Source organism: Symphalangus syndactylus, chromosome 6, assembly GCF_028878055.3.
Source record: "Symphalangus syndactylus isolate Jambi chromosome 6, NHGRI_mSymSyn1-v2.1_pri, whole genome shotgun sequence".
NCBI classification, from domain to species: Eukaryota; Metazoa; Chordata; class Mammalia; order Primates; family Hylobatidae; genus Symphalangus; species Symphalangus syndactylus.
In genome coordinates, this window is record NC_072428.2 from 6,144,614 (window position 1) to 6,169,597 (window position 24,984).

Sequence of the window (24,984 nt, forward strand, 5' to 3'; positions counted from 1 at the left end):
TATTTGAACATATTCTTTTTTCCACTATTACCCACTTAGCGCTACGAATGTCCAGTTGCATTTTCTACAGACAGAGTGTTTCAAAACTGCTCAATCAAAAGTATGGTTTAACTCTGTTAGCCTAATGCTCAGATCAGAAAGAAGTTTCACAGAATGCTTCTGTGTAGTTTATATTTGAATACATTCCTTTTTCCACTAATACGCTCTTAGCGCTCCAAATGTCCAGTTGCATTTTCTACACAAAGAGTGTTCAAATCTTCTCAATCAAATGTATGGTTTAACTCTGTTAGCTGAATGCACAGATCAGAAAGAAGTTTCACCGAATGATTCTGTGTAGTTTATATTTGAAGACATTCCTTTTTCCACTATTACCCTCTTAGCGCTCCGAATCTCCACTTGCATTTTCTACAAAAAGAGTGTTTCATAACTGCTCAATCAAAAATATGTTTTATCTCTGTTAACTGAATTTACAGATCAGAAATAAGTTTCACAGAATGCATCTGTGTAGTTTTTATTTGAAGATATTCTTTTTCCCAATGTAGGCCTCTTAGCGCTTAGCATGTCCAATTGCAGTTTCTACAGAAAGAGTGTTTCAGAAAGGCTCAATTAAAAGTAAGGTTCAAATCTGTTAGTTGAATGCACAGAACAGAAAGAATTTTCACAGAATGCTACTGTGTAGTTTATATTTGAATATATTCCTTTTTCCACTATTACCCTCTTAGCGTTCCGAATCTCCACTTGCATTTTCTACAGAAAGAGTGTTTCAGAACGGCTCAATCAAAACTAAGGTTCAACTCTTTTAGTTGAACAAACAGAACAGAAAGAAGTTTCACACAATTGTTCTGTGTAGTTTTTATTTGTAGACATTCTTTTTCCCAATATAGGCCTCTTAGCGCTCAGAATGTCCAATTGCAGTTTCTACAGAAAGAGTGTTTCAGAACGGCTCAATCAAAAGTAAGGTTCAACTCTGTTAGTTGAATGCACAGAACAGAAAGAAGTTTCATACAATGCTTCTGTGTAGTTTATATTTGAACATATTCTTTTTTCCACTATTACCCACTTAGCGCTACGAATGTCCAGTTGCATTTTCTACAGACAGAGTGTTTCAAAACTGCTCAATCAAAAGTATGGTTTAACTCTGTTAGCTGAATGCTCAGATCAGAAAGAAGTTTCACACAATGCTTCTGTGTAGTTTATATTTGAATATATTCCTTTTTCCACTACTACGCTCTTAGCGCTCCAAATGTACAGTTGCATTTTCTACAGAAAGAGTGTTCAGATCTGCTCAATCAAAAGTATGGTTTAACTCTGTTAGCTGAATGCACAGATCAGAAATAAGTTTCACCGAATGATTCTGTGTAGTTTATATTTGAAGACGTTCCTTTTTCCACTATTACCATCTTAGCGCTCCGAATCTCCACTTGCATTTTCTACAAAAAGAGTGTTTCATAACTGCTCAATCAAAAATATGTTTTATCTCTGTTAACTGAATTTACAGATAAGAAATAAGTTTCACAGAATGCATCTGTGTAATTTTTATTTGAAGATATTCTTTTTCTCAATGAAGGCCTCTTAGCGCTTAGCATGTCCAATTGCAGTTTCTACAGAAAGAGTGTTTCAGAACGGCTCAATCAAAAGTAAGGTTCAACTCTGTTAGTTGAATGCACAGAACAGAAAGAATTTTCACAGAATGCTACTGTGTAGTTTATATTTGAATATATTCCTTTTTCCACTATTACCCTCTTAGCGCTCCGAATGTCCACTTGCATTTTCTACAGAAAGTGTGTTCAGAACTGCGCAATCAAAAGTATGGTTTAACTCTGTTAGCTTAATGAACATATCAGAAATAAGTTTCACACAATGCTTCTGTGTAGTTTTTATTTGAAGATATTATTTTTCCCAATATGGGCCTCTTAGCGCTCAGAATGTCCAATAGCAGTTTCTACAGAATGAGTGTTTCAGAAAGGCTCAATGAAAAGTAAGGTTCAAATCTGTTAGTTGAATGCACAGAGCAGAAAGAAATTTCATACAATGCTTCTGTGTAGTTTATATTTGAACATATTCTTTTTTCCACTATTACCCACTTGGCGCTACGAATATCCAGTTGCATTTTCTACAGACAGAGTGTTTCAAAACTGCTCAATCAAAAGTATGGTTTAACTCTGTTAGCTGAATGCTCAGATCAGAAAGAAGTTTCACAGAATGCTTCTGTGTAGTTTATATTTGAATATATTCCTTTTTCCACTACTACTCTCTTAGCGCTCCAAATGTCCAGTTGCATTTTCTACAGAAAGAGTGTTCAGATCTGCTCAATCAAAAGTATGATTTAACTCTGTTAGCTGAATGCACAGATCAGAAAGAAGTTTCACAGAATGATTCTGTGTAGTTTATATTTGGAGACATTCCTTTTTCCACTATTACCCTCTTAGCGCTCCGAATCTCCACTTGCATTTTCTACAGAAAGAGTGTTTCAGAACGGCTCAATTAAAACTAAAGTTCAACTCTTTTAGTTGAACAAACAGAACAGAAAGAAGTTTCACACAATTCTTCTGTGTAGTTTTTATTTGTAGACATTCTTTTTCCCAATATAGGCCTCTTAGCGCTCAGAATGTCCAATTGCAGTTTCTACAGAAAGAGTGTTTCAGAACGGCTCAATCAAAAGTAAGGTTCAACTCTGTTAGTTGAATGCACAGAACAGAAAGAAGTTTCATACAATGCTTCAGTGTAGTTTATATTTGAACATATTCTTTTTTCCACTATTACCCACTTAGCGCTACGAATGTCCAGTTGCATTTTCTATAGACAGAGTGTTTCAAAACTGCTCAATCAAAAGTATGGTTTAACTCTGTTAGCTGAATGCTCAGATCAGAAAGAAGTTTCACAGAATGCTTCTGTGTAGTTTATATTTGAATATATTTCTTTTTCCACTACTAACCTCTTAGCGCTCCAAATGTCCAGTTGCATTTTCTACAGAAAGAGTGTTCAGATCTGCTCAATCAAAAGTATGGTTTAACTCTGTTAGCTGAATGCACAGATCAGAAAGAAGTTTCACCGAATGATTCTGTGTAGTTTATAGTTGAAGACATTCCTTTTTCCACTATTACCCTCTTAGCGCTCCGAATCTCCACTTGCATTTTCTACAAAAAGAATGTTTCATAACTGCTCAATCAAAAATATGTTTTATCTCTGTTAACTGAATTTACATATCAGAAATAAGTTTCACAGAATGCATCTGTGTAGTTTTTATTTGAAGATATTCTTTTTCCCAATGTAGGCCTCTTAGCGCTTAGCATGTCCAATTGCAGTTTCTACAGAAAGAGTGTTTCAGAACGGCTCAATCAAAAGTAAGGTTCAACTCTGTTAGTTGAATGCACAGAACAGAAAGAATTTTCACAGAATGCTACTGTGCAGTTTATATTTGAATATATTCCTTTTTCCATTATTACCCTCTTAGCGCTCCGAATGTCCACTTGCATTTTCTACAGAAAGAGTGTTCAGAACTGCGCAATCAAAAGTATGGTTTAACTCTGTTAGCTTAATGAACATATCAGAAATAAGTTTCACACAATGCTTCTGTGTAGTTTTTATTTGAAGATATTATTTTTCCCAATATAGGCCTCTTAACGCTCAGAATGTCCAATTGCAGTTTCTACAGAAAGAGTGTTTCAGAAAGGCTCAATCAAAACTATGGTTCAACTCTGTTAGTTGAATGCACAGAACAGAATGAAATTTCATACAATGCTTCTGTGTAGTTTATATTTGAACATATTCTTTTTTCCACTATTACCCACTTGGCGCTACGAATGTCCAGTTGCATTTTCTACAGACAGAGTGTTTCAAAACTGCTCAATCAAAAGTATGGTTTAACTCTGTTAGCTGAATGCTCAGATCAGAAAGAAGTTTCACCGAATGCTTCTGTGTAGTTTATATTTGAATATATTCCTTTTTCCACTACTACTCTCTTAGCGCTCCAAATGTCCAGTTGCATTGTCTACAGAAAGAGTGTTCAGATCTGCTCAATCAACAGTATGGTTTAACTCTGTTAGCTGAATGCACAGATCAGAAAGAAGTTTCACAGAATGATTCTGTGTAGTTTATATTTGAAGACATTCCTTTTTCCACTATTACCCTCTTAGCGCTCCGAATCTCCACTTGCATTTTCTACAAAAAGAGTGTTTCATAACTGCTCAATCAAAAATATGTTTTATCTCTGTTAACTGAATTTACAGATCAGAAATAAGTTTCACAGAATGCATCTGTGTAGTTTTTATATGAAGATATTCTTTTTCCCAATGTAGGCCTCTTAGCGCTTAGCATGTCCAATTGCAGTTTCTACAGAAAGAGTGTTTCAGAACGGCTCAATTAAAAGTAAGGTTCAACTCTGTTAGTTGAATGCACAGAACAGAAAGAATTTTCACAGAATGCTACTGTGTAGTTTATATTTGAATATATTCCTTTTTCCACTATTACCCTCTTAGCGCTCCGAATGTCCACTTGAATTTTCTACAGAAAGAGTGTTTAAGAACGGCTCAATCAAAACTAAGGTTCAACTCTTTTAGTTGAACAAACAGAACAGAAAGAAGTTTCACACAATTCTTCTGTGTAGTTTTTATTTGTAGACATTCTTTTTCCCAATATAGGCCTCTTAGCGCTCAGAATGTCCAATTGCAGTTTCTACAGAAAGAGTGTTTCAGAACGGCTCAATCAAAAGTAAGGTTCAACTCTGTTAGTTGAATGCACAGAACAGAAAGAAGTTTCATACAATGCTTCTGTGTAGTTTATATTTGAACATATTCTTTTTTCCACTATTACCCACTTAGCGCTACGAATGTCCAGTTGCATTTTCTACAGACAGAGTGTTTCAAAACTGCTCAATCAAAAGTATGGTTTAACTCTGTTAGCTGAATGCTCAGATCAGAAAGAAGTTTCACAGAATGCTTCTGTGTAGTTTATATTTGAATATATTCCTTTTTCCACTACTACGCTCTTAGCGCTCCAAATGTCCAGTTGCATTTTCTACAGAAAGAGTGTTCAGATCTGCTCAATCAAAAGTATGGTTTAACTCTGTTAGCTGAATGCACAGATCAGAAAGAAGTTTCACCGAATGATTCTGTGTAGTTTATAGTTGAAGACATTCCTTTTTCCACTATTACCCTCTTAGCGCTCCGAATCTCCACTTGCATTTTCTACAAAAAGAGTGTTTCATAACTGCTCAATCAAAAATATGTTTTATCTCTGTTAACTGAATTTACATATCAGAAATAAGTTTCACAGAATGCATCTGTGTAGTTTTTATTTGAAGATATTCTTTTTCCCAATGTAGTCCTCTTAGCGCTTAGCATGTCCAATTGCAGTTTCTACAGAAAGAGTGTTTCAGAACGGCTCAATCAAAAGTAAGGTAAAACTCTGTTAGTTGAATGCACAGAACAGAAAGAATTTTCACAGAATGCTACTGTGTAGTTTATATTTGAATATATTCCTTTTTCCACTATTACCCTCTTAGCGCTCCGAATGTCCACTTGAATTTTCTACAGAAAGAGTGTTCAGAACTGCGCAATCAAAAGTATGGTTTAACTCTGTTAGCTTAATGAACATATCAGAAATAAGTTTCACACAATGCTTCTGTGTAGTTTTTATTTGAAGATATTATTTTTCCCAATATAGGCCTCTTAGCGCTCAGAATGTCCAATTGCAGTTTCTACAGAAAGAGTGTTTCAGAAAGGCTCAATCAAAACTAAGGTTCAACTCTGTTAGTTGAATGCACAGAACAGAATGAAATTTCATAAAATGCTTCTGTGTAGTTTATATTTGAACATATTCGTTTTTCCACTATTACCCACTTGGTGCTACGAATGTCCAGTTGCATTTTCTACAGACAGAGTGTTTCAAAACTGCTCAATCAAAAGTATGGTTTAACTCTGTTAGCTGAATGCTCAGATCAGAAAGAAGTTTCACCGAATGCTTCTGTGTAGTTTATATTTGAATATATTCCTTTTTCCACTACTACTCTCTTAGCGCTCCAAATGTCCAGTTGCATTTTCTACAGAAAGAGTGTTCAGATCTGCTCAGTCAAAAGTATGGTTTAACTCTGTTAGCTGAATGCACAGATCAGAAAGAAGTTTCACAGAATGATTCTGTGTAATTTATATTTGGAGACATTCATTTTTCCACTATTACCCTCTTAGCGCTCCGAATCTCCACTTGCATTTTCTACAGAAAGATTGTTTCAGAACGGCTCAATCAAAACTAAAGTTCAACTCTTTTAGTTGAACAAACACAACAGAAAGAAATTTCACACAATTCTTCTGTGTAGTTTTTATTTGTAGACATTCTTTTTCCCAATATAGGCCTCTTAGCGCTCAGAATGTCCAATTGCAGTTTCTACAGAAAGAGTGTTTCAGAATGGCTCAATCAAAAGTAAGGTTCAACTGTGTTAGTTGAATGCACAGAACAGAAAGAAGTTTCATACAATGCTTCTGTGTAGTTTATATTTGAATATATTCCTTTTTCCACTACTACTCTCTTAGCGCTCCAAATGTCCAGTTGCATTTTCTACAGAAAGAGTGTTCAGATCTGCTCAATCAAAAGTATGGTTTAACTGTGTTAGCTGAATGCACAGATCAGAAAGAAGTTTCACCGAATGATTCTGTGTAGTTTATATTTGAAGACATTCCTTTTTCCACTATTACCCTCTTAGCGCTCCGAATCTCCACTTGCATTTTCTACAAAAAGAGTGTTTCATAACTGCTCAATCAAAAATATGTTTTACCTCTGTTAACTGAATTTACAGATCAGAAATAAGTTTCACAGAATGCATCTGTGTAGTTTTTATTTGAAGATATTCTTTTTCCCAATGTAGGCCTCTTAGCGCTTAGCATGTCCAATTGCAGTTTCTACAGAAAGAGTGTTTCAGAACGGCTCAATCAAAAGTAAGGTTCAACCCTGTTAGTTGAATGCACAGAACAGAAAGAATTTTCACAGAATGCTACTGTGTATTTTATATTTGAATATATTCCTTTTTCCACTATTACCCTCTTAGCGCTCCGAATGTCCACTTGCATTTTCTACAGAAAGAGTGTTCAGAACTGCGCAATCAAAAGTATGGTTTAACTCTGTTAGCTTAATGAACATATCAGAAATAAGTTTCACAAAATGCTTCTGTGTAGTTTTTATTTGAAGATATTATTTTTCCCAATATAGGCCTCTTAGCGCTCAGAATGTCCAATTGCAGTTTCTACAGAAAGAGTGTTTCAGAAAGGCTCAATCAAAACTAAGGTTCAACTCTGTTAGTTGAATGCACAGAACAGAAAGAAATTTCATACAATGCTTCTGTGTAGTTTATATTTGAACATATTCTTTTTTCCACTATTACCCACTTGGCGCTACGAATGTCCAGTTGCATTTTCTACAGACAGAGTGTTTCAGAACGGATCAATCAAAACTAAAGTTCAACTCTTTTAGTTGAACAAACAGAACAGAAAGAAGTTTCACACAATTCTTCTCTGTAGATTTTATTTGTAGACATTCTTTTTCCCAATATAGGCCTCTTAGCGCTCAGAATGTCCAATTGCAGTTTCTACAGAAAGAGTATTTCAGAACGGCTCAATCAAAAGTAAGGTTCAACTCTGTTAGTTGAATGCACAGAACAGAAAGAAGTTTCATACAATGCTTCTGTGTAGTTTATATTTGAACATATTCTTTTTTCCACTATTACCCACTTAGCGCTACGAATGTCCAGTTGCATTTTCTACAGACAGAGTGTTTCAAAACTGCTCAATCAAAAGTATGGTTTAACTCTGTTAGCTGAATGCTCAGATCAGAAAGAAGTTTCACAGAATGCTTCTGTGTAGTTTATATTTGAATATATTACTTTTTCCACTACTTCGCTCTTAGCGCTCCAAATGTCCAGTTGCATTTTCTACACAAAGAGTTTTCAGATCTGCTCAATCAAAATTATGGTTTAACTCTGTTAGCTGAATGCACAGATCAGAAAGAAGTTTCACCGAATGATTCTGGGTAGTTTATATTTGAAGACATTCCTTTTTACACTATTAACCTCTTAGCGCTCCGAATCTCCACTTGCATTTTCTACAAAAAGAGTGTTTCACAACTGCTCAATCAAAAATATGTTTTATCTCTGTTAACTGAATTTACAGATCAGAAATAAGTTTCACAGAATGCATCTGTGTAGTTTTTATTTGAAGATATTCTTTTTCCCAATGTAGGCCTCTTAGCGCTTAGCATGTCCAATTGCAGTCTCTACAGAAAGAGTGTTTCAGAACGGCTCAATCAAAAGTAAGGTTCAACTCTGTTAGTTGAATGCACAGAACAGAAAGAATTTTCACAGAATGCTACTGTGTAGTTTATATTTGAATATATTCCTTTTTCCACTATTACCCTCTTAGCGCTCCGAATGTCCACTTGCATTTTCTACAGAAAGAGTGTTCAGAACTGCGCAATCAAAAGTATGGTTTAACTCTGTTAGCTTAATGAACATATCAGAAATAAGTTTCACACAATGCTTCTGTGTAGTTTTTATTTGAAGATATTATTTTTCCCAATAGAGTCCTCTTAGCGCTCAGAAAGTCCAATTGCAGTTTCTACAGAAAGAGTGTTTCAGAAAGGCTCAATCAAAAGTAAGGTTCAACTCTGTTAGTTGAATGCACAGAACAGAAAGAAGTTTCATACAATGCTTCTGTGTAGTTTATATTTGAACATATTCTTTTTTCCACTATAACCCACTTAGCGCTACGAATGTCCAGTTGCATTTTCTACAGACAGAGTGTTTCAAAACTGCTCAATCAAAAGTATGGTTTAACTCTGTTAGCTGAATGCTCAGATCAGAAAGAAGTTTCACAGAATGCTTCTGTGTAGTTTATATTTGAATATATTCCTTTTTTCACTACTACTCTCTTAGCGCTCCAAATGTCCATTTGCATTTTCTACAGAAAGAGTGTTCAGATCTGCTCAATCAAAAGTATGGTTTAACTCTGTTAGCTGAATGCACAGATCAGAAAGAAGTTTCACAGAATGATTCTGTGTAGTTTATATTTGGAGACATTCCTTTTTCCACTATTACCCTCTTAGCGCTCCGAATCTCCACTTGCATTTTCTACAGAAAGAGGGTTTCAGAACGGCTCAATCAAAACTAAGGTTCAACTATTTTAGTTGAACAAACAGAACAGAAAGAAGTTTCACACAATTCTTCTGTGTAGTTTTTATTTGTAGACATTCTTTTCCCCAATATAGGCCTCTTAGCGCTCAGAATGTCCAATTGCAGTTTCTACAGAAAGAGTGTTTCAGAACGGCTCAATCAATAGTAAGGTTCAACTCCGTTAGTTGAATGCACAGAACAGAAAGAAGTTTCATACAATGCTTCTGTGTAGTTTATATTTGAACATATTCTTTTTTCCACTATTACCCACTTAGCGCTACGAATGTCCAGTTGCATTTTCTACAGACAGAGTGTTTCAAAACTGCTCAATCAAAAGTATGGTTTAACTCTGTTAGCTGAATGCTCAGATCAGAAAGAAGTTTCACAGAATGCTTCTGTGTAGTTTATATTTGAATATATTCCTTTTTCCACTACTACGCTCTTAGCGCTCCAAATGTCCAGTTGCATTTTCTACAGAAAGAGTGTTCAGATCTGCTCAATCAAAAGTATGGTTTAACACTGTTAGCTGAATGCACAGATCAGAAAGAAGTTTCACCGAATGATTCTGTGTAGTTTATAGTTGAAGACATTCCTTTTTCCACTATTACCCTCTTAGCGCTCCGAATCTCCACTTGCATTTTCTACAAAAAGAGTGTTTCATAACTGCTCAATCAAAAATATATTTTATCTCTGTTAACTGAATTTACAGATCAGAAATAAGTTTCACAGAATGCATCTGTGTAGTTTTTATTTGAAGATATTCTTTTTCCCAATGTAGGCCTCTTAGCGCTTAGCATGTCCAATTGCAGTTTCTACAGAAAGAGTGTTTCAGAACGGCTCAATCCAAAGTAAGGTTCAACTCTGTTAGTTGAATGCACAGAACAGAAAGAATTTTCACAGAATGCTACTGTGTAGTTTATATTTGAATATATTCCTTTTTCCACTATTACCCTCTTAGCGCTCAGAATGTCCACTTGCATTTTCTACAGAAAGAGTGTTCAGAACTGCGCAATCAAAAGTATGGTTTAACTCTGTTAGCTTAATGAACATATCAGAAATAAGTTTCACACAATGCTTCTGTGTAGTTTTTATTTGAAGATATTATTTTTCCCAATATAGGCCTCTTAGCGCTCAGAATGTCCAATTGCAGTTTCTACAGAAAGAGTGTTTCAGAAAGGCTCAATCAAAACTAAGGTTCAACTCTGTTAGTTGAATGCACAGAACAGAAAGAAATTTCATACAATGCTTCTGTGTAGTTTATATTTGAACATATTCTTTTTTCCACTATTACCCAGTTGGCGCTACGAATGTCCAGTTGCATTTTCTTCAGACAGAGTGTTTCAAAACTGCTCAATCAAAAGTATGGTTTAACTCTGTTAGCTGAATGCTCAGATCAGAAAGAAGTTTCACAGAATGCTTCTGTGTAGTTTATATTTGAATATATTCCTTTTTCCACTACTACTCTCTTAGCGCTCCAAATGTCCAGTTGCATTTTCTACAGAAATAGTGTTCAGATCTGCTCAATCAAAAGTATGGTTTAACTCTGTTAGCTGAATGCACAGATCAGAAAGAAGTTTCACAGAATGATTCTGTGTAGTTTATATTTGGAGACATTCCTTTTTCCACTATTACTCTCTTAGCGCTCAGAATCTCCACTTGCATTTTCTACAGAAAGAGTGTTTCAGAACGGCTCAATCAAAACTAAGGTTCAACTCTTTTAGTTGAACAAACAGAACAGAAAGAAGTTTCACACAATTCTTCTGTGTAGTTTTTATTTGTAGACATTCTTTTTCCCAATATAGGCCTCTTAGCGCTCAGAATGTCCAATTGCAGTTTCTACAGAAAGAGTGTTTCAGAACGGCTCAATCAAAAGTAAGGTTCAACTCTGTTAGTTGAATGCACAGAACAGAAAGAAGTTTCATACAATGCTTCTGTGTAGTTCATATTTGAACATGTTCTTTTTTCCACTATTACCCACTTAGCGCTACGAATGTCCAGTTGCATTTTCTACAGACAGAGTGTTTCAAAACTGCTCAATCAAAAGTATGGTTTAACTCTGTTAGCTGAATGCTCAGATCAGAAAGAAGTTTCACAGAATGCTTCTGTGTAGTTTATATTTGAATACATTCCTTTTTCCACTACTACGCTCTTAGCGCTCCAAATGTGCATTTGCATTTTCTACACAAAGAGTGTTCAAATCTTCTCAATCAAATGTATGGTTTAACTCTGTTAGCTGAATGCACAGATCAGAAAGAAGTTTCACCGAATGTTTCTGTGTAGTTTATATTTGAAGACATTCCTTTTTCCACTATTACCCTCTTAGCGCTCCGAATCTCCACTTGCATTTTCTACAGAAAGAGTGTTTCAGAACGGCTCAATCAAAACTAAGGTTCAACTCTTTTAGTTGAACAAACAGAACAGAAAGAAGTTTCACACAATTGTTCTGTGTAGTTTTTATTTGTAGACATTCTTTTTCCCAATATAGGCCTCTTAGCGCTCAGAATGTCCAATTGCAGTTTCTACAGAAAGAGTGTTTCAGAAAGGCTCAATCAAAACTAAGGTTCAACTCTGTTAGTTGAATGCACAGAACAGAAAGAAATTTCATACAATGTTTCTGTGTAGTTTATATTTGAACATATTATTTTTTCCACTATTACCCACTTGGCGCTACGAATGTCCAGTTGCATTTTCTACAGACAGAGTGTTTCAAAACTGGTCAATCAAAAGTATGGTTTAACTCTGTTAGCTGAATGCACAGATCAGAAATAAGTTTCACAGAATGATTCTGTGTAGTTTATATTTGGAGACATTCCTTTTACCACTATTACCCTCTTAGCGCTCCGAATCTCCACTTGCATTTTCTACAGAAAGAGTGTTTCAGAACGGCTCAATCAAAACTAAAGTTCAACTCTTTTAGTTGAACAAACAGAACAGAAAGAAGTTTCACACAATTCTTCTCTGTAGTTTTTATTTGTAGACATTCTTTTTCCCAATATACGCCTCTTAGCGCTCAGAATGTCCAATTGCAGTTTCTACAGAAAGAGTGTTTCAGAACGGCTCAATCAAAAGTAAGGTTCAACTCTGTTAGTTGAATGCACAGAACAGAAAGAAGTTTCATACAATGCTTCTGTGTAGTTTATATTTGAACATATTCTTTTTTCCACTATTACCCACTTAGCGCTACGAATGTCCAGTTGCATTTTCTACAGACAGAGTGTTTCAAAACTGCTCAATCAAAAGTATGGTTTAACTCTGTTAGCTGAATGCTCAGATCAGAAAGAAGTTTCACAGAATGCTTCTGTGTAGTTTATATTTGAATATATTACTTTTTCCACTACTACGCTCTTAGCGCTCCAAATGTCCAGTTGCATTTTCTACAGAAAGAGTGTTCAGATCTGCTCAATCAAAAGTATGGTTTAACTCTGTTAGCTGAATGCACAGATCAGAAAGAAGTTTCACCGAATGATTCTGTGTAGTTTATATTTGAAGACATTCCTTTTTACACTATTAACCACTTAGCGCTCCGAATCTCCACTTGCATTTTCTACAAAAAGTGTGTTTCATAACTGCTCAATCAAAAATATGTTTTATCTCTGTTAACTGAATTTACAGATCAGAAATAAGTTTCACAGAATGCATCTGTGTAGTTTTTATTTGAAGATATTCTTTTTCCCAATGTAGGCCTCTTAGCGCTTAGCATGTCCAATTGCAGTTTCTACAGAAAGAGTGTTTCAGAACGGCTCAATCAAAAGTAAGGTTCAACTCTGTTAGTTGAATGCACAGAACAGAAAGAATTTTCACAGAATGCTACTGTGTAGTTTATATTTGAATATATTCCTTTTTCCACTATTACCCTCTTAGCGCTCCGAATGTCCACTTGCATTTTCTACAGAAAGAGTGTTCAGAACTGCGCAATCAAAAGTATGGTTTAACTCTGTTAGCTTAATGAACATATCAGAAATAAGTTTCACACAATGCTTCTGTGTAGTTTTTATTTGAAGATATTATTTTTCCCAATAGAGGCCTCTTAGCGCTCAGAATGTCCAATTGCAGTTTCTACAGAAAGAGTGTTTCAGAAAGGCTCAATCAAAACTAAGGTTCAACTCTGTTAGTTGAATGCACAGAACAGAAAGAAATTTGATACAATGCTTCTGTGTAGTTTATATTTGAACATATTCTTTTTTCCACTATTACCCAGTTGGCGCTACGAATGTCCAGTTGCATTTTCTACAGACAGAGTGTTTCAAAACTGCTCAATCAAAAGTATGGTTTAACTCTGTTAGCTGAATGCTCAGATCAGAAAGAAGTTTCACAGAATGCTTCTGTGTAGTTTATATTTGAATATATTCCTTTTTCCACTACTACTCTCTTAGCGCTCCAAATGTCCAGTTGCATTTTCTACAGAAAGAGTGTTCAGATCTGCTCAATCAAAAGTATGGTTTAACTCTGTTAGCTGAATGCACAGATCAGAAAGAAGTTTCACAGAATGCTTCTGTGTAGTTTATATTTGAATATATTCCTTTTTCCACTACTACTCTCTTAGCGCTCCAAATGTCCAGTTGCATTTTCTACAGAAAGAGTGTTCAGATCTGCTCAATCAAAAGTATGGTTTAACACTGTTAGCTGAATGCACAGATCAGAAAGAAGTTTCACAGAATGATTCTGTGTAGTTTATATTTGGAGACATTCCTTTTTCCACTATTACTCTCTTAGCGCTCAGAATCTCCACTTGCATTTTCTACAGAAAGAGTGTTTCAGAACGGCTCAATCAAAACTAAGGTTCAACTCTTTTAGTTGAACAAACAGAACAGAAAGAAGTTTCACACAATTCTTCTGTGTAGTTTTTATTTGTAGACATTCTTTTTCCCAATATAGGCCTCTTAGCGCTCAGAATATCCAATTGCAGTTTCTACAGAAAGAGTGTTTCAGAAAGGCTCAATCAAAAGTAAGGTTCAAATCTGTTAGTTGAATGCACAGAACAGAAAGAAGTTTCATACAATGCTTCTGTGTAGTTTATATTTGAACATATTCTTTTTTCCACTATTACCCACTTAGCGCTACGAATGTCCAGTTGCATTTTCTACAGACAGAGTGTTTCAAAACTGCTCAATCAAAAGTATGGTTTAACTCTGTTAGCTGAATGCTCAGATCAGAAAGAAGTTTCACAGAATGCTTCTGTGTAGTTCATATTTGAATATATTCCTTTTTCCACTACTACTCTCTTAGCGCTCCAAATGTCCAGTTGCATTTTCTACAGAAAGAGTGTTCAGATCTGCTCAATCAAAAGTATGGTTTAACTCTGTTAGCTGAATGCACAGATCAGAAAGAAGTTTCACAGAATGATTCCGTGTATTTTATATTTGGAGACATTCCTTTTTCCACTATTACCCTCTTAGCGCTCCGAATCTCCACTTGCATTTTCTACAGAAAGAGTGTTTCAGAACGGCTCAATCAAAACTAAGGTTCAACTCTTTTAGTTGAACAAACAGAACAGAAAGAATTTTCACACAATTGTTCTGTGTAGTTTTTATTTGTAGACATTCTTTTTCCCAATATAGGCCTCTTAGCGCTCAGAATGTCCAATTGCAGTTTCTACAGAAAGAGTGTTTCAGAACGGCTCAATCAAAAGTAAGGTTCAACTCTGTTAGTTGAATGCACAGAACAGAAAGAAGTTTCATACAATGCTTCTGTGTAGTTTATATTTGAACATATTCTTTTTTCCACTATTACCCACTTGGCGCTACGAATGTCCAGTTGCATTTTCTACAGACAGAGTGTTTCAAAACTGCTCAATCAAAAGTATGGTTTAACTCTGTTAGCTGAATGCTCAGATCAGAAAGAAGTTTCACAGAATGCTTCTGTGTAGTTTATATTTGAATATATTCCTTTTTCCACTACTACGCTCTTAGCGCTCCAAATGTCCAGTTGCATTTTCTACAGAAAGAGTGTTCAGATCTGCTCAATCAAATGTATGGTTTAATTCTGTTAGCTGAATGCACACATCAGAAAGAAGTTTCACCGAATGATTCTGTGTAGTTTATATTTGAAGACATTCCTTTTTCCACTATTACCCTCTTAGCGCTCCGAATCTCCACTTGCATTTTCTACAAAAAGAGTGTTTCATAACTGCTCAATCAAAAATATGTTTTATCTCTGTTAACTGAATTTACAGATCAGAAATAAGTTTCACAGAATGCATCTGTGTAGTTTTTATTTGAAGATATTCTTTTTCCCAATGTAGGCCTCTTAGCGCTTAGCATGTCCAATTGCAGTTTCTACAGAAAGAGTGTTTCAGAACGGCTCAATCAAAAGTAAGGTTCAACTCTGTTAGTTGAATGCACAGAACAGAAAGAATTTTCACAGAATGCTACTGTGTAGTTTATATTTGAATATATTCCTTTTTCCACTATTACCCTCTTAGCGCTCCGAATGTCCACTTGCATTTTCTACAGAAAGAGTGTTCAGAACTGCGCAATCAAAAGTATGGTTTAACTCTGTTAGCTTAATGAACATATCAGAAATAAGTTTCACACAATGCTTCTGTGTAGTTTTTATTTGAAGATATTATTTTTCCCAATATAGGCCTCTTAGCGCTCAGAATGTCCAATTGCAGTTTCTACAGTAAGAGTGTTTCAGAAAGGCTCAATCAAAACTAAGGTTCAACTCTGTTAGTTGAATGCACAGAACAGAAAGAAATTTCATACAATGCTTCTGTGTAGTTTATATTTGAACATATTCTTTTTTCCACTATTACCCAGTTGGCGCTACGAATGTCCAGTTGCATTTTCTACAGACAGAGAGTTTCAAAACTGCTCAATCAAAAGTATGGTTTAACTCTGTTAGCTGAATGCACAGATCAGAAATAAGTTTCACAGAATGATTCTGTGTAGTTTATATTTGGAGACATTCCTTTTTCCACTATTACCCTCTTAGCGCTCCGAATCTCCACTTGCATTTTCTACAGAAAGAGTGTTTCAGAACGGCTCAATCAAAACTAAAGTTCAACTCTTTTAGTTGAACAAACAGAACAGAAAGAAGTTTCACACAATTCTTCTGTGTAGTTTTTATTTGTAGACATTCTTTTTCCCAATATAGGCCTCTTAGCGCTCAGAATGTCCAATTGCAGTTTCTACAGAAAGAGTGTTTCAGAACGGCTCAATCAAAAGTAAGGTTCAACTCTGTTAGTTGAATGCACAGAACAGAAAGAAGTTTCATACAATGCTTCTGTGTAGTTTATATTTGAACATATTCTTTTTTCCACTATTACCCACTTAGCGCTACGAATGTCCATTTGCATTTTCTACAGACAGAGTGTTTCAAAACTGCTCAATCAAAAGTATGGTTTAACTCTGTTAGCTGAATGCTCAGATCAGAAAGAAGTTTCACAGAATGCTTCTGTGTAGTTTATATTTGAATATATTCCTTTTTCCACTACTACGCTCTTAGCGCTCCAAATGTCCAGTTGCATTTTCTACAGAAAGAGTGTTCAGATCTGCACAATCATAAGTATGGTTTAAATCTGTTAGCTGAATGCACAGATCAGAAAGAAGTTTCACCGATTGATTCTGTGTAGTTTATATTTGAAGACATTCCTTTTTGCACTATTACCCTCTTAGCGCTCCGAATCTCCACTTGCATTTTCTACAGAAAGAGTGTTTCATAACTGCTCAATCAAAAATATGTTTTATCTCTGTTAACTGAATTTACAGATCAGAAATAATTTCACAGAATGCATCTGTGTAGTGTTTATTTGAAGATATTATTTTTCCCAATGTAGGCCTCTTAGCGCTTAGCATGTCCAATTGCTGTTTCTACAGAAAGAGTGTTTCAGAACGGCTCAATCAAAAGTAAGGTTCAACACTGTTAGTTGAATGCACAGAACAGAAAGAATTTTCACAGAATGCTACTGTGTAGTTTATATTTGAATATATTCCTTTTTCCACTATTACCCTCTTAGCGCTCCGAATGTCCACTTGCATTTTCTACAGAAAGAGTGTTCAGAACAGCGCAATCAAAAATATGGTTTAACTCTGTTAGCTTAATGAACATATCAGAAATAAGTTTCACACAATGCTTCTGTGTAGTTTTTATTTGAAGATATTATTTTTCCCAATAGAGGCCTCTTAGCGCTCAGAATGTCCAATTGCAGTTTCTACAGAAAGAGTGTTTCAGAACGGCTCAATCAAAAGTAAGGTTCAACTCTGTTAGTTGAATGCACAGAACAGAAAGAAGTTTCATACAATGCTTCTGTGTAGTTTATATTTGAACATATTCTTTTTTCCACTATTACCCACTTGGCGCTACGAATGTCCAGTTGCATTTTCTACAGACAGAGTGTTTCAAAACTGCTCAATCAAAAGTATGGTTTAACACTGTTAGCTGAATGCTCAGATCAGAAAGAAGTTTCACAGAATGCTTCTGTGTAGTTTATATTTGAATATATTCCTTTTTCCACTACTACTCTCTTAGCGCTCCTAATGTCCAGTTGCATTTTCTACAGAAAGAGTGTTCAGATCTGCTCAATCAAAAGTATGATTTAACTCTGTTAGCTGAATGCACAGATCAGAAAGAAGTTTCACAGAATGATTCTGTGTAGTTTATATTTGGAGACATTACTTTTTCCACTATTACCCTCTTAGCGCTCCGAATCTCCACTTGCATTTTCTACAGAAAGAGTGTTTCAGAACGGCTCAATCAAAACTAAAGTTCAACTCTTTTAGTTGAACAAACAGAACAGAAAGAAGTTTCACACAATTCTTCTGTGTAGTTTTTATTTGTAGACATTCTTTTTCCCAATATAGGCCTCTTAGCGCTCAGAATGTCCAATTGCAGTTTCTACAGAAAGAGTGTTTCAGAACGGCTCAATCCAAAGTAAGGTTCAACTCTGTTAGTTGAATGCACAGAACAGAAAGAAGTTTCATACAATGCTTCTGTGTAGTTTATATTTGAACATATTCTTTTTTCCACTATTACCCACATAGCGCTACGAATTTCCTGTTGCATTTTCTACAGACAGAGTGTTTCAAAACTGCTCAATCAAAAGTATGGTTTAACTCTGTTAGCTGAATGCTCAGATCAGAAAGAAGTTTCACAGAATGCTTCTGTGTAGTTTATAATTGAATATATTCCTTTAACAACTACTACGCTCTTAGCGCTCCAAATGTCCAGTTGCATTTTCTACAGAAAGAGTGTTCAGATCTGCTCAATCAAAAGTATGGTTTAACTCTGTTAGCTGAATGCACAGATCAGAAAGAAGTTTCACCGAATGATTCTGTGTAGTTTATATTTGAAGACATTCCTTTTTCCACTATTACCCTCTTAGCGCTCCGAATCTCCACTTGCATTTTCTACAAAAAGAGTGTTTCATAACTGCTCAATCAAAAATATGTTTTATCTCTGTTAACTGAATTTACAGATCAGAAATAAGTTTCACAGAATGCATCTGTGTAGTTTTTATTTGAAGATATTCTTTTTCCCAATGTAGGCCTCTTAGCGCTTAGCATGTCCAATTGCAGTTTCTACAGAAAGAGTGTTTCAGAACGGCTCAATTAAAAGTAAGGATCAACTCTGTTAGTTGAATGCACAGAACAGAAAGAATTTCCACAGAATGCTACTGTGTAGTTTATATTTGAATATATTCCTTTTTCCACTATTACCCTCTTAGCGCTCCGAATGTACACTTGCATTTTCTACAGAAAGAGTGTTCAGAACTGCACAATCAAAAGTATGGTTTAACTCTGTTAGCTTAATGAACATATCAGAAATAAGTTTCACACAATGCTTCTGTGTAGTTTTTATTTGAAGATATTATTTTTCCCAATAGAGTCCTCTTAGCGCTCAGAATGTCCAATTGCAGTTTCTACAGAAAGAGTGTTTCAGAAAGACTCAATCAAAAGTAAGGTTCAACTCTCTTAGTTGAATGCACAGAACAGAAAGAATTTTCACAGAATGCTACTGTGTAGTTTATATTTGAATATATTCCTTTTTCCACTATTACCCTCTTAGCGCTCCGAATGTCCACTTGCATTTTCTACAGAAAGAGTGTTCAGAACTGCGCAATCAAAAGTATGGTTTAACTCTGTTAGCTGAATGCACAGATCAGAAAGAAGTTTCACAGAGTGATTCTGTGTAGTTTATATTTGGAGACATTCCTTTTTCCACTATTACCCTCTTAGCGCTCCGAATCTCCACTTGCATTTTCTACAGAAAGAGTGTTTCAGAACGGCTCAATCAAAACTAAGGTTCAACTCTTTTAGTTGAACAAACAGAACAGAAAGAAGTTTCACACAATTCTTCTGTGTAGTTTTTATTTGTAGACATTCTTTTTCCCAATATAGGCCTCTTAGCGCTCAGAATGTCCAATTGCAGTTTCTACAGAAAGAGTGTTTCAGAACGGCTCAATCAAAAGTAAGGTTCAACTCTGTTAGTTGAATGCACAGAACAGAAAGAAGTTTCATACAATGCTTCTGTGTAGTTTATATTTGAACATATTCTTTTTTCCACTATTACCCACTTAGCGCTACGAATGTCCAGTTGCATTTTCTACAGACAGAGTGTTTCAAAACTGCTCAATCAAAAGTATGGTTTAACTCTGTTAGCTGAATGCTCAGATCAGAAAGAAGTTTCACAGAATGCTTCTGTGTAGTTTATATTTGAATATATTCCTTTTTCCACTACTACGCTCTTAGCGCTCCAAATGTCCAGTTGCATTTTCTACACAAAGAGTGTTCAGATCTGCTCAATCAAAAGTATGGTTTAACTCTGTTAGCTGAATGCACAGATCAGAAAGAAGTTTCACCGAATGATTCTGTGTAGTTTATATTTGAAGACATTCCTTTTTGCACTATTACCCTCTTAGCGCTCCGAATCTCCACTTGCATTTTCTACAAAAAGAGTGTTTCATAACTGCTCAATCAAAAATATGTTTTATCTCTGTTAACTGAATTTACAGATCAGAAATAAGTTTCACAGAATGCATCTGTGTAATTTTTATTTGAAGATATTCTTTTTCCCAATGTAGGCCTCTTAGCGCTTAGCATGTCCAATTGCAGTTTCTACAGAAAGAGTGTTTCAGAACGGCTCAATCAAAAGTAAGGTTCAACCCTGTTAGTTGAATGCACAGAACAGAAAGAATTTTCACAGAATGCTACTGTGTAGTTTATATTTGAATATATTCCTTTTTCCACTATAACCCTCTTAGCGCTCCGAATGTCCACTTGCATTTTCTACAGAAAGAGTGTTCAGAACTGCGCAATCAAAAGTATGGTTTAACTCTGTTAGCTTAATGAACATATCAGAAATAAGTTTCACACAATGCTTCTGTGTAGTTTTTATTTGAAGATATTATTTTTCCCAATATAGGCCTCTTAGCGCTCAGAATGTCCAATTGCAGTTTCTACAGAAAGAGTGTTTCAGAAAGGCTCAATCAAAACTAAGGTTCAACTCTGTTAGTTGAATGCACAGAACAGAATGAAATTTCATACAATGCTTCTGTGTAGTTTATATTTGAACATATTCTTTTTTCCACTATTACCCACTTGGCGCTACGAATGTCCAGTTGCATTTTCTACAGACAGAGTGTTTCTAAACTGCTCAATCAAAAGTATGGTTTAACTCTGTTAGCTGAATGCTCAAATCAGAAAGAAGTTTCACCGAATGCTTCTGTGTAGTTTATATTTGAATATATTCCTTTTTCCACTACTACTCTCTTAGCGCTCCAAATGTCCAGTTGCATTTTCTACAGAAAGAGAGTTCAGATCTGCTCAATCAAAACTATGGTTTAACTCTGTTAGCTGAATGCACAGATCAGAAAGAAGTTTCACAGAATGATTCTGTGTACTTTATATTTGGAGACATTCCTTTTTCCACTATTACCCTCTTAGCGCTCCGAATCTCCACTTGCATTTTCTACAGAAAGAGTGTTTCAGAACGGCTCAATCAAAACTAAGGTTCAAATCTTTTAGTTGAACAAACAGAACAGAAAGTTGTTTCACACAATTCTTCTGTGTAGTTTTTATTTGTAGACATTCTTTTTCCCAATATAGGCCTCTTAGCGCTCAGAATGTCCAATTGCAATTTCTAAAGAAAGAGTGTTTCAGAACGGCTCAATCAAAAGTAAGGTTCAACTCTGTTAGTTGAATGCACAGAACAGAAAGAAGTTTCATACAATGCTTCTGTGTAGTTTATATTTGAACATATTCTTTTTTCCACTATTACCCACTTAGCGCTACGAATGTCCAGTTGCATTTTCTACAGACAGAGTGTTTCAAAACTGCTCAATCAAAAGTATGGTTTAACTCTGTTAGCTGAATGCTCAGATCAGAAAGAAGTTTCACAGAATGCTTCTGTTTAGTTTATATTTGAATATATTCCTTTTTCCACTACTACGCTCTTAGCGCTCCAAATGTCCAGTTGCCTTTTCTACACAAAGAGTGTTCAGATCTGCTCAATCAAAAGTATGGTTTAACTCTGTTAGCTGAATGCACAGATCAGAAAGAAGTTTCACCGAATGATTCTGTGTAGTTTATATTTGAAGACATTCCTTTTTCCACTATTAACCTCTTAGCGCTCCGAATCTCCACTTGCATTTTCTACAAAAAGAGTGTTTCATAACTGCTCAATTAAAAAATATGTTTTATCTCTGTTAACTGAATTTACAGATCAGAAATAAGTTTCACAGAATGCATCTGTGTAGTTTTTATTTGAAGATATTCTTTTTCCCAATGTAGGCCTCTTAGCGCTTAGCATGTCCAATTGCAGTTTCTACAGAAAGAGTGTTTCAGAACGGCTCAATCAAAAGTAAGGTTCAACTCTGTTAGTTGAATGCAGAGAACAGAAAGAATTTTCACAGAATGCTACTGTGTAGTTTATATTTGAATATATTCCTTTTTCCACTATTACCCTCTTAGCGCTCCGAATGTCCACTTGCATTTTCTACAGAAAGAGTGTTCAGAACTGCGCAATCAAAAGTATGGTTTAACTCTGTTAGCTTAATGAACATATCAGAAATAAGTTTCACACAATGCTTCTGTGTAGTTTTTATTTGAAGATATTATTTTTCCCAATAGAGGCCTCTTAGCGCTCAGAATGTCCAATTGCAGTTTCTACAGAAAGAGTGTTTCAGAAAGGCTCAATCAAAAGTAAGGTTCAACTCTGTTAGTTGAATGCACAGAACAGAAAGAAGTTTCATACAATGCTTCTGTGTAGTTTATATTTGAATATATTCTTTTTTCCACTATTACCCACTTAGCGCTACGAATGTCCAGTTGCATTTCCTTCAGACAGAGTGTTTCAAAACTGCTCAATCAAAAGTATGGTTTAACTCTGTTAGCTGAATGCTCAGATCAGAAAGAAGTTTCACAGAATGCTTCTGTGTAGTTTATATTTGAATATATTCCTTTTTCCACTACTACTCTCTTAGCGCTCCAAATGTCCAGTTGCATTTTCTACAGAAAGAGTGTTCAGATCTGCTCAATAAAAAGAATGGTTAACTCTGTTAGCTGAATGCACAGATCAGAAAGAAGTTTCACAGAATGATTCTGTGTAGTTTATATTTGGAGACATTCCTTTTTCCACTATTACCCTCTTAGCGCTCCGAATCTCCACTTGCATTTTCTACAGAAAGAGTGTTTCAGAACGGCTCAATCAAAACTAAGGTTCAACTCTTTTAGTTGAACAAACAGAACAGAAAGAAGTTTCACACAATTCTTCTGTGTAGTTTTTATTTGTAGACATTCTTTTTCCCAATATAGGCCTCTTAGCGCTCAGAATGTCCAATTGCAGTTTCTACAGAAAGAGTGTTTCAGAACGGCTCAATCAAAAGTAAGGTTCAACTCTGTTAGTTGAATGCACGGAACAGAAAGAAGTTTCATACAATGCTTCTGTGTAGTTTATATTTGAACGTATTCTTTTTTCCACTATTACCCACTTAGCACTACGAATATCCAGTTGCATTTTCTACAGACAGAGTGTTTCAAAACTGCTCAATCAAAAGTATGGTTTAACTCTGTTAGCTGAATGCTCAGATCAGAAAGAAGTTTCACAGAATGCTTCTGTGTAGTTTATATTTGAATATATTCCTTTTTCCACTAATACGCTCTTAGCGCTCCAAATGTCCAGTTGCATTTTCAACAGAAAGAGTGTTCAGATCTGCTCAATCAAAAGTATGGTTTAACTCTGTTAGCTGAATGCACAGATCAGAAAGAAGTTTCACCGAATGATTCTGTGTAGTTTATATTTGAAGATATTCCTTTTTCCACTATTACCCTCTTAGCGCTCCGAATCTCCACTTGCATTTTCTACAAAAACAGTGTTTCATAACTGCTCAATCAAAAATATGTTTTATCTCTCTTAACTGAATTTACAGATCAGAAATAAGTTTCACAGTATGCATCTGTGTAGTTTTTATTTGAAGATATTTTTTTCCCAATGTAGGCCTCTTAGCTCTTAGCATGTCCAATTGCAGTTTCTACAGAAAGAGTGTTTCAGAACGGCTCAATCAAAAGTAAGGTTCAACTCTGTTAGTTGAATGCACAGAACAGAAAAAAGTTTCATACAATGCTTCTGTGTAGTTTATATTTGAACATATTCTTTTTTCCACTATTACCCACATAGCGCTACGAATTTCCTGTTGCATTTTCTACAGACAGAGTGTTTCAAAACTGCTCAATCAAAAGTATGGTTTAACTCTGTTAGCTGAATGCTCAGATCAGAAAGAAGTTTCACAGAATGCTTCTGTGTAGTTTATAATTGAATATATTCCTTTTTCCACTACTACGCTCTTAGCGCTCCAAATGTCCAGTTGCATTTTCTACAGAAAGAGTGTTCAGATCTGCTCAATCAAAAGTATGGTTTAACTCTGTTAGCTGAATGCACAGATCAGAAAGAAGTTTCACCAAATGATTCTGTGTAGTTTATATTTGAAGACATTCCTTTTTCCACTATTACCCTCTTAGCGCTCCGAATCTCCACTTGCATTTTCTACAAAAAGAGTGTTTCATAACTGCTCAATCAAAAATATGTTTTATCTCTGTTAACTGAATTTACAGATCAGAAATAAGTTTCACAGAATGCATCTGTGTAGTTTTTATTTGAAGATATTCTTTTTCCCAATGTAGGCCTCTTAGCGCTTAGCATGTCCAATTGCAGTTTCTACAGAAAGAGTGTTTCAGAACGGCTCAATTAAAAGTAAGGATCAACTCTGTTAGTTGAATGCACAGAACAGAAAGAATTTTCACAGAATGCTACTGTGTAGTTTATATTTGAATATATTCCTTTTTCCACTATTACCCTCTTAGCGCTCCGAATGTACACTTGCATTTTCTACAGAAAGAGTGTTCAGAACTGCACAATCAAAAGTATGGTTTAACTCTGTTAGCTTAATGAACATATCAGAAATAAGTTTCACACAATGCTTCTGTGTAGTTTTTATTTGAAGATATTATTTTTCCCAATAGAGGCCTCTTAGCGCTCAGAATGTCCAATTGCAGTTTCTACAGAAAGAGTGTTTCAGAAAGACTCAATCAAAAGTAAGGTTCAACTCTGTTAGTTGAATGCACAGAACAGAAAGAATTTTCACAGAATGCTACTGTGTAGTTTATATTTGAATATATTCCTTTTTCCACTATTACCCTCTTAGCGCTCCGAATGTCCACTTGCATTTTCTACAGAAAGAGTGTTCAGAACTGCGCAATCAAAAGTATGGTTTAACTCTGTTAGCTGAATGCACAGATCAGAAAGAAGTTTCACAGAGTGATTCTGTGTAGTTTATATTTGGAGACATTCCTTTTTCCACTATTACCCTCTTAGCGCTCCGAATCTCCACTTGCATT